Source organism: Lactuca sativa, chromosome 2, assembly GCF_002870075.4.
Source record: "Lactuca sativa cultivar Salinas chromosome 2, Lsat_Salinas_v11, whole genome shotgun sequence".
NCBI classification, from domain to species: domain Eukaryota; kingdom Viridiplantae; phylum Streptophyta; class Magnoliopsida; order Asterales; family Asteraceae; genus Lactuca; species Lactuca sativa.
This window is the reverse complement of record NC_056624.2, coordinates 231,533,345-231,546,403: the sequence shown is the minus strand read 5'-3', so window position 1 is coordinate 231,546,403 and position 13,059 is coordinate 231,533,345. Positions and strand designations below refer to the sequence as shown.

General features: G+C 33.1%; 1 long non-coding RNA gene across 1 annotated transcript; it reads left to right on the top strand.

The window, feature by feature from the left end:
* Positions 1–5,464: 5,464 nt before the first annotated feature.
* LOC128132131 (uncharacterized) lies at positions 5,465–6,539 on the top strand. The gene is made up of 3 exons (XR_008230071.1): positions 5,465–5,863; positions 5,953–6,093; positions 6,310–6,539. It is a non-coding gene; the product is annotated as an uncharacterized LOC128132131 (long non-coding RNA).
* Positions 6,540–13,059: the final 6,520 nt, after the last annotated feature.

Sequence of the window (13,059 nt, the reverse complement as noted above, 5' to 3'; positions counted from 1 at the left end):
GTTCTAATTTCACCTATTAATACCGAGTAATTCCAACAAGTATTTTCTTAAACGTTAAAAGAAAATAAAATAAAACAAATTTAGAACAACTGAACGATAAAAAAATTAACCTTAAATTATAAATTAATTCAGTGTAGTAAACAACTAAATGATTGATTTGAAAATTATGGGTGAATCTGCATAAAAGTTATGATACTTATATACATATCTTGAAAAAGTTATATTGTCAGAAGAAGTAAAAGAAATCAGATATATATAGCATTATACTACATGGGTCTGCATCTATACTCAGATAACGAGCAAAATTTGAAACCTAGCTGTGCTATAAAATACATGATGCTTGGAACATACAGATCAGCCGAGAAGAACCCACAAGAAATGGAATGAAAACTCAAAACGGAAAAACTATAAAGCACTAATATTAATTCTTGAAAGTTAGGCAATAAGAAAGCTTACAATGGCTATGAACAAAAACGTCCGAGGAGATCAGGGTCAGAAAAGAATGATGGAACGAATGAAAAAATTAGATAAATAATGGCTTTATATAGAGTCTTACAAGAAGTCCTAATAATACTCTAAAACCTATAATATATAGTTAGGGAACATCCTAATATAAAACTAACTTGAGAGACAAGCAAAAAATCCATAATATATGGGAATTTCGACTCTCGTAAAACTATTTCAAAAAATACAGCAACAGAACTTGCCTTAATTATCTAATTTAATATTTTTGTAAATATCTCCAGATTATGTGGCATTTTTCCTTAATTTTATATGTACGTATGGTTATTTAGTAAAGTTGTTTTATGTATCGGAAATAGTTAATGTAATGTGGAGTAGTAATTATCTTTTTCATGTTTGACTAAAATAAATGATGTTTCTAATTGGTTGCTATTGTTGTCATCTCATGGAGCTCTTGGGTTAATGACATATTTGCCCTTGGGTGCATTTCGTATTCACTGTTGTTGCTGCGCGCTCTGGATACATCAGAAAACTTTGACGCTTAGACACTTTTCCCTTTGCTTTTCATCCGAAAATTAAATGTGTTGTGATAGAAACAACTGAGGATTGGGGCATGGATTTTGGGGTAAATATGGAAATTAAGAAATACATATATATCTTGTTGTTACTACTGGAAAAGTCATCAACAGCACATTGCTATTTGGTGATTCTCTTTCAAAGTTCAGTGCTATTTCTATGCTTTACTTGGATTCTCATATAAACCTTTTTGTACACAACCAATATGTTTCCTGCTGGCCTTTCATTTTTAAATATAATTCTTCACAGTCGTTTAAAAAAAAAAGCTAATCATGTTTTGATATTTTTACCAATCTACAAAAAATATATTTTTGGGTGAATTACAATATGGTCTCTCTATTATATCATAGGTTCTAGTTCAAAGGGAATATATTTGCAGAAAAAACACCCTTATGCATGTTGGGTTTCATTATGTTTTGGTATTGTGCAAAATGAAATAACTAATTTCCTTTTAGATATTCTTTTTTTATAAACTTTTTGGTTAATTTAATACTTATATAATTATAAAATAAGAATATGCCCTCCCCCCATCCATACATACATTCACCATGTAGCCCCCTCCCTCCGGCACCTCTTCCAACTACCAACCATCGCCATGACCTTTCTCACGTGATCTTAGACTGAAACCCAATCTCGCGCGATCACTTAAAGCACTCACAACCCCGACCTTCTATCTTCTCCATGTTCTTGTTTTCATACTAACATTAATATATGGTTCGCCTTCCCATGGATAAACAACCACAAAATTCATACAAAGGTAACCCAATTTTTAAAGCACGTCTGTCTCCATCAACAAGAAGTTCTATAAGTTCAATTAGTTATTAATTTTGGGGAAAATATTAGTTGTTAAGGATACTTCTTATTTTCGATTTTTTGGGCACCAAACGTCGTTCTTTTCGCTTCGTTTTTTTCACACCTCTACTATACATGATTATCTTTATTTTTACCAACACGTAGCTATTAATATCGTTCATAAACTTGTGTGCCACTTCGGGATCAAGCACTCATTTCACAGTTTAACATTGTAATGCATATACTTGTCACCAACTTGTGATGGATTATGTTTTTATATGTATATTTAGACACATTAATGAGTTATGGTATATGTGTCCGTACGTGTATATATGTATGTATACGTGTTTGTGAGATGTACGTGAACGTATTCATAAGCATTATAGTGTTAAACCACTAAACGAGCAATGAATCATGTATGTGCACACGACTTTATAAATGATATTAAAGCTATAAATTTGTGAAATTATAGATAATCATTTATAATAGAGGTGTGAAAAAAAACGGATTGAAAAAAACGACGTTGGGTGCCCAGAAAACCGAAAATAAGAAAAAGTCGTAGCTAATTAGCTACGGATTTTTCTTATTTTCGATTTCTCGGGCACCAAATGTCATTTTTTTCGCTCCGTTTTTTTCACACCTCTATTATACATGATTATCTATATTTTCACCAACTTATAGCTATTAATATCATTCATAAAGCCATGTGCACATACGGGATCCATTATTCGTTTACTGGTTTAACACTATAATGCTTATGAATACGTTCACATACATCTCACAAACACGTATACCTACATCATCATCATCATCATCACCATCATCACCATCATCAACAACATAATCATCATCACCGTCATCACCATCACCACCATCACCATCACCATCATTATCACCATCACTATCACCATCATCATCATCATCATCATCACCATCATCATCATCACCACCATCACCATCACCATCACCATCAACATCACCACCACCACCACCATCACCATCACTATCACCATCATCATCACCACCATCACAGCCATCACCATCACACCATCATCATCATCACCACCATCACCAACATCATTACCACCACCACCATCACCAACCCTACCACCACCTTCACCACCATCACCACCACCATCACCATCGCCATCGCCATCACCACCACCACCACTACCATCACCATCATTATCACCATCACCATCACCATCATCATCACCACAATCACCATCACCATCACCATCACCACCACCACCACCATCACCATCACCATCACCACCATCACAATCAGCATCACCATCACCATCACCATCATCATCACCATCACCACCACCACCACCACTATCACCACCACCATCAAACCACCACCATCACTACCACCATCACCATCACCATCACCATCACCATCACCATCACCATCACCATCACACATCACCATCACCATCACCACCACCATCACCATCATCACCATCACCATCACACATCACCATCACCACCTTCATCATCACCATCACCAGCATCACCATCACTATCATCATCATCATCACTACCATCACAACCATCACCGTCACATCATCATCATCATCACCATCACCATCACCATCACCATCACCATCACCATCACCATCAACATCACCAACAGCACCATCACCATCACCACCATGACTATCACCATCACCATCTGATGGTTTTTGGTCCTAAGAACATCCTATGTGCTCATATAAACCCTAATGCTTGGATCTAGGTTTCTCTATTGTACATGCAAGTTATCCAAGACTATAAACCCTAGATCTAGCATATGATAATCTATATAACCTATAATTAGGGTTTAGATCATACCTTGATTGTTATATAGCAATAACAATCCCAATTCCTCCTTGTATTGACTTTAGAAAGCTTAGAGTCACAAATGTCACTCCTCTGATGGTTCACAAACACCAAGAGCAAGAGGATGAAGAGGAGAGAGGATGGAGGCTGCCCTAAAACGTGTGAAACCCTAGAAGAAGTCTTAGCCACGTTTCATCGTTTTATAAGGTTTCACTCATTATGTATGCAGGGATTAATCGCTAGGCGCCCTCTAATCGGTCGAGTAGCGCCTAAGGATTAATCGGAGATTAATCGGGACTTAATCGGGATTTTTACAATAGTGGTTTTTTTCGAGGTTTAGTCCAAACATCGACTTTTTTGGCTTCATGGTTCTTTTGAGCTAATTTCGTTGCGTTTTGGTCCTTCAGAAAACTGAAAAGACTAAAATACCCTTCTGATATATTTTTATGGTTTTTTTATTTAATTTAAACTTGTATTAATAAAAATTATGGGGTTACCTCTCTCTCTCTCTCTCTCTCTCTCCAAAACACACACTTAACACTATCAAAAACACATACACAGAATCTCAAGAACACCTCCACCTCCATCTCCACAACCCATCAGCATACACCACCACCACCATCTGCTGCCAACCACCTCCATCTCCTCCACCCTAATCCTACATATCCCTTTGCTTAACCTGGTGAACAATCGATTTTCTGAGTTTGTTTCTAGAACTGGAATCGATTTCTGAATCTAAAAAAAAAGCTTGTGGTAATGGATTTTCAAGCGCTCATTTGATTGTTGTTCTTCAAGGAAGGGGTATTAGGCACGATTCTCATTCAAAATGTCTAAATATCATTCGAGTCCTAGATACACACTTGTTTCCAGGGGCAGAACTATATGGTTGGTAGGGGTAGCATGTGCTACCCCTCAAAAAATCATGGATAATGTTCAATTTTTTTAATAAAAAAGGTTTAGTTTAAGTTTTTACTACCTACAGAACTTGTGGTGCTTCTATTTAGCTTAATTTTGAAGTCCAAAGAGGCTAAAAGCCAAATTATGTTCATCAAATGTCATTATGAAATATGTGAGTCCATTAACTCCATTCAAATGCAACGGTGGAGTGAGCATATCCTTATTTATTTCCGTAGCTAATTAGCTACGGGATTGCTACGGATCAACTACAGAATGGGATGCCCTAGTTTAGTAACGGAATAGCGACGAAATAGCTTCAGAATAGGGGAGAAGCCCCTAAATGAATGGGGGTTCAGGGGCAGCGCCCATGGGAGCGGGGTCCCAGTGTGAATAAAACGATGTTTGGTGCCCAAAAAATCGAAAATAAAAATAATTTGTACCTAATCCGTAGTTAATTAGCTACAAAGTTTTTTAATTTCGATTTTTCGGCGACCAAAGGTCGTTTTTCTTCGTTTTTTTCACACTTCTATTAACCGGTCGTATCTTAAATATGTACGAAAATTTATACAAAAAAAAAATTAAGACTCGAATAATGAATAATAATAATAATAATAATAATAATAATAATAATAATAATAATAATAATATTAATAATTATAATAATAGAAATAATAATAATAATAATAATAATAATTATAATTATAGAAATAATAATAATAATAATAGAAATAATAATAATAATAATAATAATAATAATAACAATAATAATAATAATAATAATAATAATAATAATAATAATAATAACGAAATTGTAAGTGGTCAAAAACTATTGTAGACAAAGAAGATATGGATGTGACATTCCCGGCCGGTTAGTAGTCCCCTTGGTTCTATTTATGATAGACGCGAGTTCGAGTCCCACCACCCCCTTTTTTGGCAGTTTCGATTTTAGGGTTTCACAAAATCGAAACTTTTGTCCGCCTCCATTTAGCAGGATCCATCGACGAAATTTTTTATTCTCCCGCTTCTCTCTATCTCCCTCCTTGATTCGTTTTCCCTCTTCTCTCTCATTGTTTCCTACTCGCACCTCTTCCTTACACCCCCTCTCGTCTTCGTTTTCATTGTCGGAGTTCCATCTTACCGCCGATGCGGTCAATGTTGTACATAGAGACTCTTTTAGCCCCGGTCATCTCTCTTCGCCATCACCAAATCCGTATATCTTCATCACCGATTCATCGTCCCCCTTTTTAGCTCCGGTCGTTTGCGTTTCGTCGCCGTCATCGGCTTGCCATCGCCATTGTCATCATTGTTTCAAGTAAGATTTTTTTTGGTTTAATTCCAATTAGGTTTTCGTTTTGGGTAGACTTTGTTTTGATTTAGGGTGTGTTTTGATTTTGGGTTCAGTTCGATGCCTTCTTCAAACTATTGATGCCTTTTCAAACTCCTCTGTTCCATTTGTTATCAAGGTGACCAAGGTTATTACTCCATGGCTCAATTGCCCTCATCTCTCTCTTTGCACCTTTGCTCGATTTCTTCCCTAAAAAGGTAAAACCCTAGTTTTTTTTTCTTTTCTTTTCTGAAGTTACTTCATGTATACAATTTAGATGTTTAATTCATTGATAATTCTGGTTTGTTTTGTTGAATGTGAGGTTTTAAATTATATTTTAGGTCGAATTTGAGATTTTAGGTTAAATTTTGGTTGAAAATGTTAGATTTGTGGTAAAGTTCAACAGTAATGTTTGGGATTTCCTAATTCAATAGGTTCGGAAAGCTGGTGATCCAGGTAATCACAGTTTTGCAATCTTCCCTACGGGTAAGGAGGTCAATATGACTTTTGAGTTTATTGAGAATCAAATCAATCAATTTTGAGTAAATATTCAACTTTTTTTTATGAGTTTCAGTGATTATCCTACTGTGGCTTCTACATGAGAATGAAGTTTTTGATCTTGTGTATGACAGGTCCGTCAACAGTAATTTTTAGAATTAAACTAGGTTTAACAGTTGGAAATCAACTTGGTTTGGTAAGAGATGATTCTATATTATATATTTAATTACTTATCTTTTGTTTTTAATGTATATTTGCTTACTTGACCTAGTTGCATAAATGTTTGAGTTTGCAGATCTGTGTATTTGAATTCCAGTTCAAAAGATACAATCCTACACATTGTCACAACAATAAAACAAGAAAGTACGTTTTGTGTTAGGTATATGTTTCTTTATTTTAGTAATGTTTAAATTGTTTTCGGTTTACAAACAAGCTGAAAATGGTGAGCCCAAGTGTTGTGTGTGTTTCCACTTTCTTGATTCCCCTGTTGAAGCAATTCAATATATGGACCATGGAGCTACTAGCTATTTTGGAACAATTGAATTTGTAAACATGTAGTGTTTGTTTTTTTAATTAATTAATATTTACTTTTGTAAGATATTTTGAACAATGGAATGAAATGTGTCAAAGTTGGTATTAGGACGTTTTTTGGTGTATTTTATATGGTATTTGGAACAAATATGAATTGAATGTGGTATATGACAAAAAACAGAAATTTTTTGATTTTATTTTTTTTAAATAAATCGAAGTTAACTACGGAATAGCTAAGGATTTCCGTAGCTATTAGGATCCGTAGCTATTCCGTAGCTATTTGGATCCGTAGCTATTCACTTCCGTAGCTATTTTGTAGGAAATATGTAGCTATTTATTTCCGTAGCTTTTCCGTAGCTATTCCGTAGTTATTCCGTAGCTATAATTTAGCCACGAGCCATTATGCTACAGACATTTTTCCGTAGCAATTCCGTAGCTATCCGGTTATAGCTACGGAATAGCTACTGATTGTGTTGTAGCTATTATATCAATTTTCTAGTAGTTTGATTATCATTTAATTACATGGAACTGCTCTTTTGGCATAAACATCTTAAGAGTTAAAATAGAAATTAATTTTCTTTAAATTGTTTCATACAAAATATTTAACAAACAACAATACACGCTTTCAAGTCGTTGACATATCTTAAAATTAAGCAATTTATGATTCAATTTTAGCAAATAAATTTTCAAAACAATATATCATAAATGAGTTTTGTTCACCTGAATGAAAAAATGTCAAATATATTTAATCTTTTTTTTGAACAGCAAGAAGAAAAAATATATTTAATCTGCCAACATGTATTTCATCCCCCGGAGCCATGACATTTATAAATCAATGAATAATAAGTTGTTCATAGATAGTGGAAACATGTGTATAAAATATGAAAACAAATTAAAACGACTTAATAGATCCTATGCTTCACAAAAAATTGCAAGAAACCATGCTCAGTTATGAAGTGGATTTGGTCCACAAGGAACTCGGCGACGTGATACCACATAAGGCAGTTGATTTTCTCCATATGTGAGCTTCGGGTTGACTTTGATATGACGCTTAAATGTTGAAATAAAGTTCTCTCTTATTCTTTCTTCATCAATCGAGTGATCAACGATATTCCTACAACTTGACTGTTGCACAGATGTTACGAGCAAGATTGTAATCACGAGCAAGACAGCAATTTGAATCTTCATTTTCTGAGGAGAGAAAGAAGAAAGATTGTTAAAGATCTAAAATAAGTGGAATATGGTTTTAGGTAGTTGCAGAGGATTATTAATTTATAGGCAAGTTCTAATTTCACCTATTAATACCGAGTAATTCCAACAAGTATAAATTAATTCTTATATACAAATAAAATAAAACAAATTTAGAACAACTGAACGATAAAAAAATTAACCTTAAATTATAAATTAATTCAGTGTAGTAAACAACTAAATGATTGATTTGAAAATTATGGGTGAATCTGCATAAAAGTTATGATACTTATATACATATCTTGAAAAAGTTATATTGTCAGAAGAAGTAAAAGAAATCAGATATATATAGCATTATACTACATGGGTCTGCATCTATACTCAGATAACGAGCAAAATTTGAAACCTAGCTGTGCTATAAAATACATGATGCTTGGAACATACAGATCAGCCGAGAAGAACCCACAAGAAATGGAATGAAAACTCAAAACGGAAAAACTATAAAGCACTAATATTAATTCTTGAAAGTTAGGCAATAAGAAAGCTTACAATGGCTATGAACAAAAACGTCCGAGGAGATCAGGGTCAGAAAAGAATGATGGAACGAATGAAAAAATTAGATAAATAATGGCTTTATATAGAGTCTTACAAGAAGTCCTAATAATACTCTAAAACCTATAATATATAGTTAGGGAACATCCTAATATAAAACTAACTTGAGAGACAAGCAAAAAATCCATAATATATGGGAATTTCGACTCTCGTAAAACTATTTCAAAAAATACAGCAACAGAACTTGCCTTAATTATCTAATTTAATATTTTTGTAAATATCTCCAGATTATGTGGCATTTTTCCTTAATTTTATATGTACGTATGGTTATTTAGTAAAGTTGTTTTATGTATCGGAAATAGTTAATGTAATGTGGAGTAGTAATTATCTTTTTCATGTTTGACTAAAATAAATGATGTTTCTAATTGGTTGCTATTGTTGTCATCTCATGGAGCTCTTGGGTTAATGACATATTTGCCCTTGGGTGCATTTCGTATTCACTGTTGTTGCTGCGCGCTCTGGATACATCAGAAAACTTTGACGCTTAGACACTTTTCCCTTTGCTTTTCATCCGAAAATTAAATGTGTTGTGATAGAAACAACTGAGGATTGGGGCATGGATTTTGGGGTAAATATGGAAATTAAGAAATACATATATATCTTGTTGTTACTACTGGAAAAGTCATCAACAGCACATTGCTATTTGGTGATTCTCTTTCAAAGTTCAGTGCTATTTCTATGCTTTACTTGGATTCTCATATAAACCTTTTTGTACACAACCAATATGTTTCCTTCTGGCCTTTCATTTTTAAATATAATTCTTCACAGTCGTTTAAAAAAAAAAGCTAATCATGTTTTGATATTTTTACCAATCTACAAAAAATATATTTTTGGGTGAATTACAATATGGTCTCTCTATTATATCATAGGTTCTAGTTCAAAGGGAATATATTTGCAGAAAAAACACCCTTATGCATGTTGGGTTTCATTATGTTTTGGTATTGTGCAAAATGAAATAACTAATTTCCTTTTAGATATTCTTTTTTTATAAACTTTTTGGTTAATTTAATATTTATATAATTATAAAATAAGAATATGCCCTCCCCCCATCCATACATACATTCACCATGTAGCCCCCTCCCTCCGGCACCTCTTCCAACTACCAACCATCGCCATGACCTTTCTCACGTGATCTTAGACTGAAACCCAATCTCGCACGATCACTTAAAGCACTCACAACCCCGACCTTCTATCTTCTCCATGTTCTTGTTTTCATATTAACATTAATATATGGTTCGCCTTCCCATGGATAAACAACCACAAAATTCATACAAAGGTAACCCAATTTTTAAAGCACGTCTGTCTCCATCAACAAGAAGTTCTATAAGTTCAATTAGTTATTAATTTTGGGGAAAATATTAGTTGTTAAGGGCATCCACAATGTAATGAACTTCATCAAGTTCAATGGATTGCCACGTCATCTTTCAACAATTTATACAACTCTATCTTTTTTTCCTACAATACATTGAACTTAATAGAATGTTACAAAATGTAATTTATAGTAAATATTTAAGAATTAAAATTTTTCTTTTTTCTCATTGAAAAGTTCAATGGTCATTGAACTTCAAATTCATTGAATGTCAATGTGACATCTTATAATTGTAGAATTTGATCCATTGAATGAAACAAAGACTTACCACCTCATTTAACTCTCCTATTGAACTCATCATTATAGATGTGCTAAGTTTTAACGAAAACATCCTAGCAAATTTATACCCTAAAATGTTTCACAATGTTTGGTTAATTAAGTTCCGCACATCTCCACTAACCAACTAGGATTTATACTTACCTCCTAATATCATTTTGTATTTATTTATCCCACTGTGTCTTAATTTGTATATCCTTTAAATTCTAGAAATTTAATAACAAATTGTAAAGAGTAAAAAAAAACATCATCAAAACAAGTGATAAAATACACCCTGATTTGATCATACTAAAATAAGATTAGAAAAACTCGTATTTTTAGATATTTAGCTAGGCCAGTATAACTAACCTATCGACTAAAAGGTCTTTGGTCTATCGGTATGAAAAATTAATGGATATATATCAAATATTGAAGGTTCAGGTCTTGTTGAAAATTGAAATAATTATAATATTTATTAAAAAACACGAGGAACAAAAAAACTCACGCCCATGGATTGAAAAATAAAAGTTTTGATTCTCATTGTTATAAGCTAATAATTAGCCTCCCTTGTAGAAAATAATCACAGCTCAAGTTCCATCATTTTGATCACGATTTGAACTAACAAGTTTCTGTGGTATCTACACCCCTTCCAAATAATCGTTTGTAAAGAAAAATGTCTAACGAATCATGCAAATTAGTTTTCTGGGTACGTGGGCTCAACCAAACTACAAAACACATGCATGCCTACAGGGTTTAATGATAAAACATGAGATGGCTGCATAAATTGTTGAGTGTGAGCCCAACTTGTGTATATATACTTATATAGCCTACCTTCTTTATGTCTCGACCCAAAGCCGATTCTCCTAATTGCTATGTTGTTTTTTATTTGTAATTCGATGGGACTCCAATGGTATGTATATATATCCCACATAAGGTATACTGCAGAAGAGACTAAACGTATTTTCATTCTTAATAGCAACGGTTACCCCCATGTAATTTGTTTGGTCATAGTTATTAATTTACACACATGTTGATTCAGATTTTTCATTAATCAAATAAAAAAGTAACGACTTTTATAAGATATGATACATTTAAAACTCATTAAATAATATTGACTGTCATCTAATTCCATAAAATTGCACTGTTGGTATAAAGATCTAAACGGTTAAAAATAGTAACTAAATTTCATTAAACTGTTCGATACAAATTATTTAATAAACAAAAGACAATTGCAAAAATGGTACATGTGGTATGCATTTTTTCCAAGGTTGTAAACAACGTTCGACGTTAGCTGGTCGATGGACTGGGGTCAAGGATTAATCGGCTAGGCGGAGATTAATCGAGGACCGTTAATTGCTAATTTGTTGAATTTTAAAAAAATAAATATGACTAATATCATATCAAAGTTTGTAAATACCACTAATATGATAACAAAATAGATTAATATGATTAATACCACTACAAGAAATTAGAGTATTACCAGCGACAGGCGTCGTCGCCAAAAGTGAGGTTTTTCGCCGATAAAACGTCGACGTTGATGCGTTGTCACTATTAATCAATAATTTGCCGTTAATGCGTGTTGTCTTCGCAAAAGACTTGTCGCCGCTATTGCTAGGCGTCGCCGGTAATAACCTATCTTCGCCAATAAAGGCGTTGCCGGTATTGGTGTTTTTCTTATATATATATATATATATATATATATATATATATATATATATATATATATATATATATATATATATATATCACATTAAAATTGAAAAAAAAAACCGGTATTATATTAATTAGTCTAATCCTACATCATTCTATTCCAAAATATTAATACAACATCCGTTTAAAATACTCGTTCGATTTAACATATAACAAAATAACGAAAATACTATTCTAAAATATTTACACAAACAAAACATAAAAAAAATCCTACAACTATCTACTCGTCGTCATCGCTCTCCTTGTTTCCTCCGGTTTCATTTTGTTGTGGTAACGAACGAAACCAATCTTCAAGTGCAGCACTGCATGCCAGATCTTTTAATATTGTTTGAAGCATTTCAAACTACAATTAAAACTATAAGTTAAACTAGCATTACAATATTCTATATACAAAATATACATTCCACATATTGCATATAAAACATTATAGCATTGTACTATAACTAACAATTACCAAGTTGTAAAATACCAATATATCAAACTATAACCAAACTAACAATTACCAATATATAATTATCAAACTAACAATTACCAAAATTTGAAACTATTACTAAACCAACAATTACCAATATTTTAAACAATTACCAAAATTAAATAGTCTTGTCACCTGTGATTGTGGCGATGGTTGTGTCAGTGATTGTTCCTGATCATACATCGACATAACCGTAGAAGGTTTATGCCCGATGCCCCTGATATGGCCTCGTCGAACACCCAATATTCTTTCAAAACAATTTTGTGTCTCCTTTGGTGTTAGACCGCTGGCTTCAGAAGAAGCTTGAGTTTGTTGATTGATCTCAAGGAGTAAAGCATTATCTATTTACAAAAAATGATAACACATATTAAAAATTAGATTACTAAATATCCATTGACGATATAAACACTTATATGAAAATACGAATGAACCACTTACGTATTGTTGCTCGACTGCAGGACTACTAAATACCCCTTGCCGATCAGTATTGGCCTTACGAAATGCTTCGATTCGAGCGATGTCCTATTTAACATTAAAAATTAGATTAAT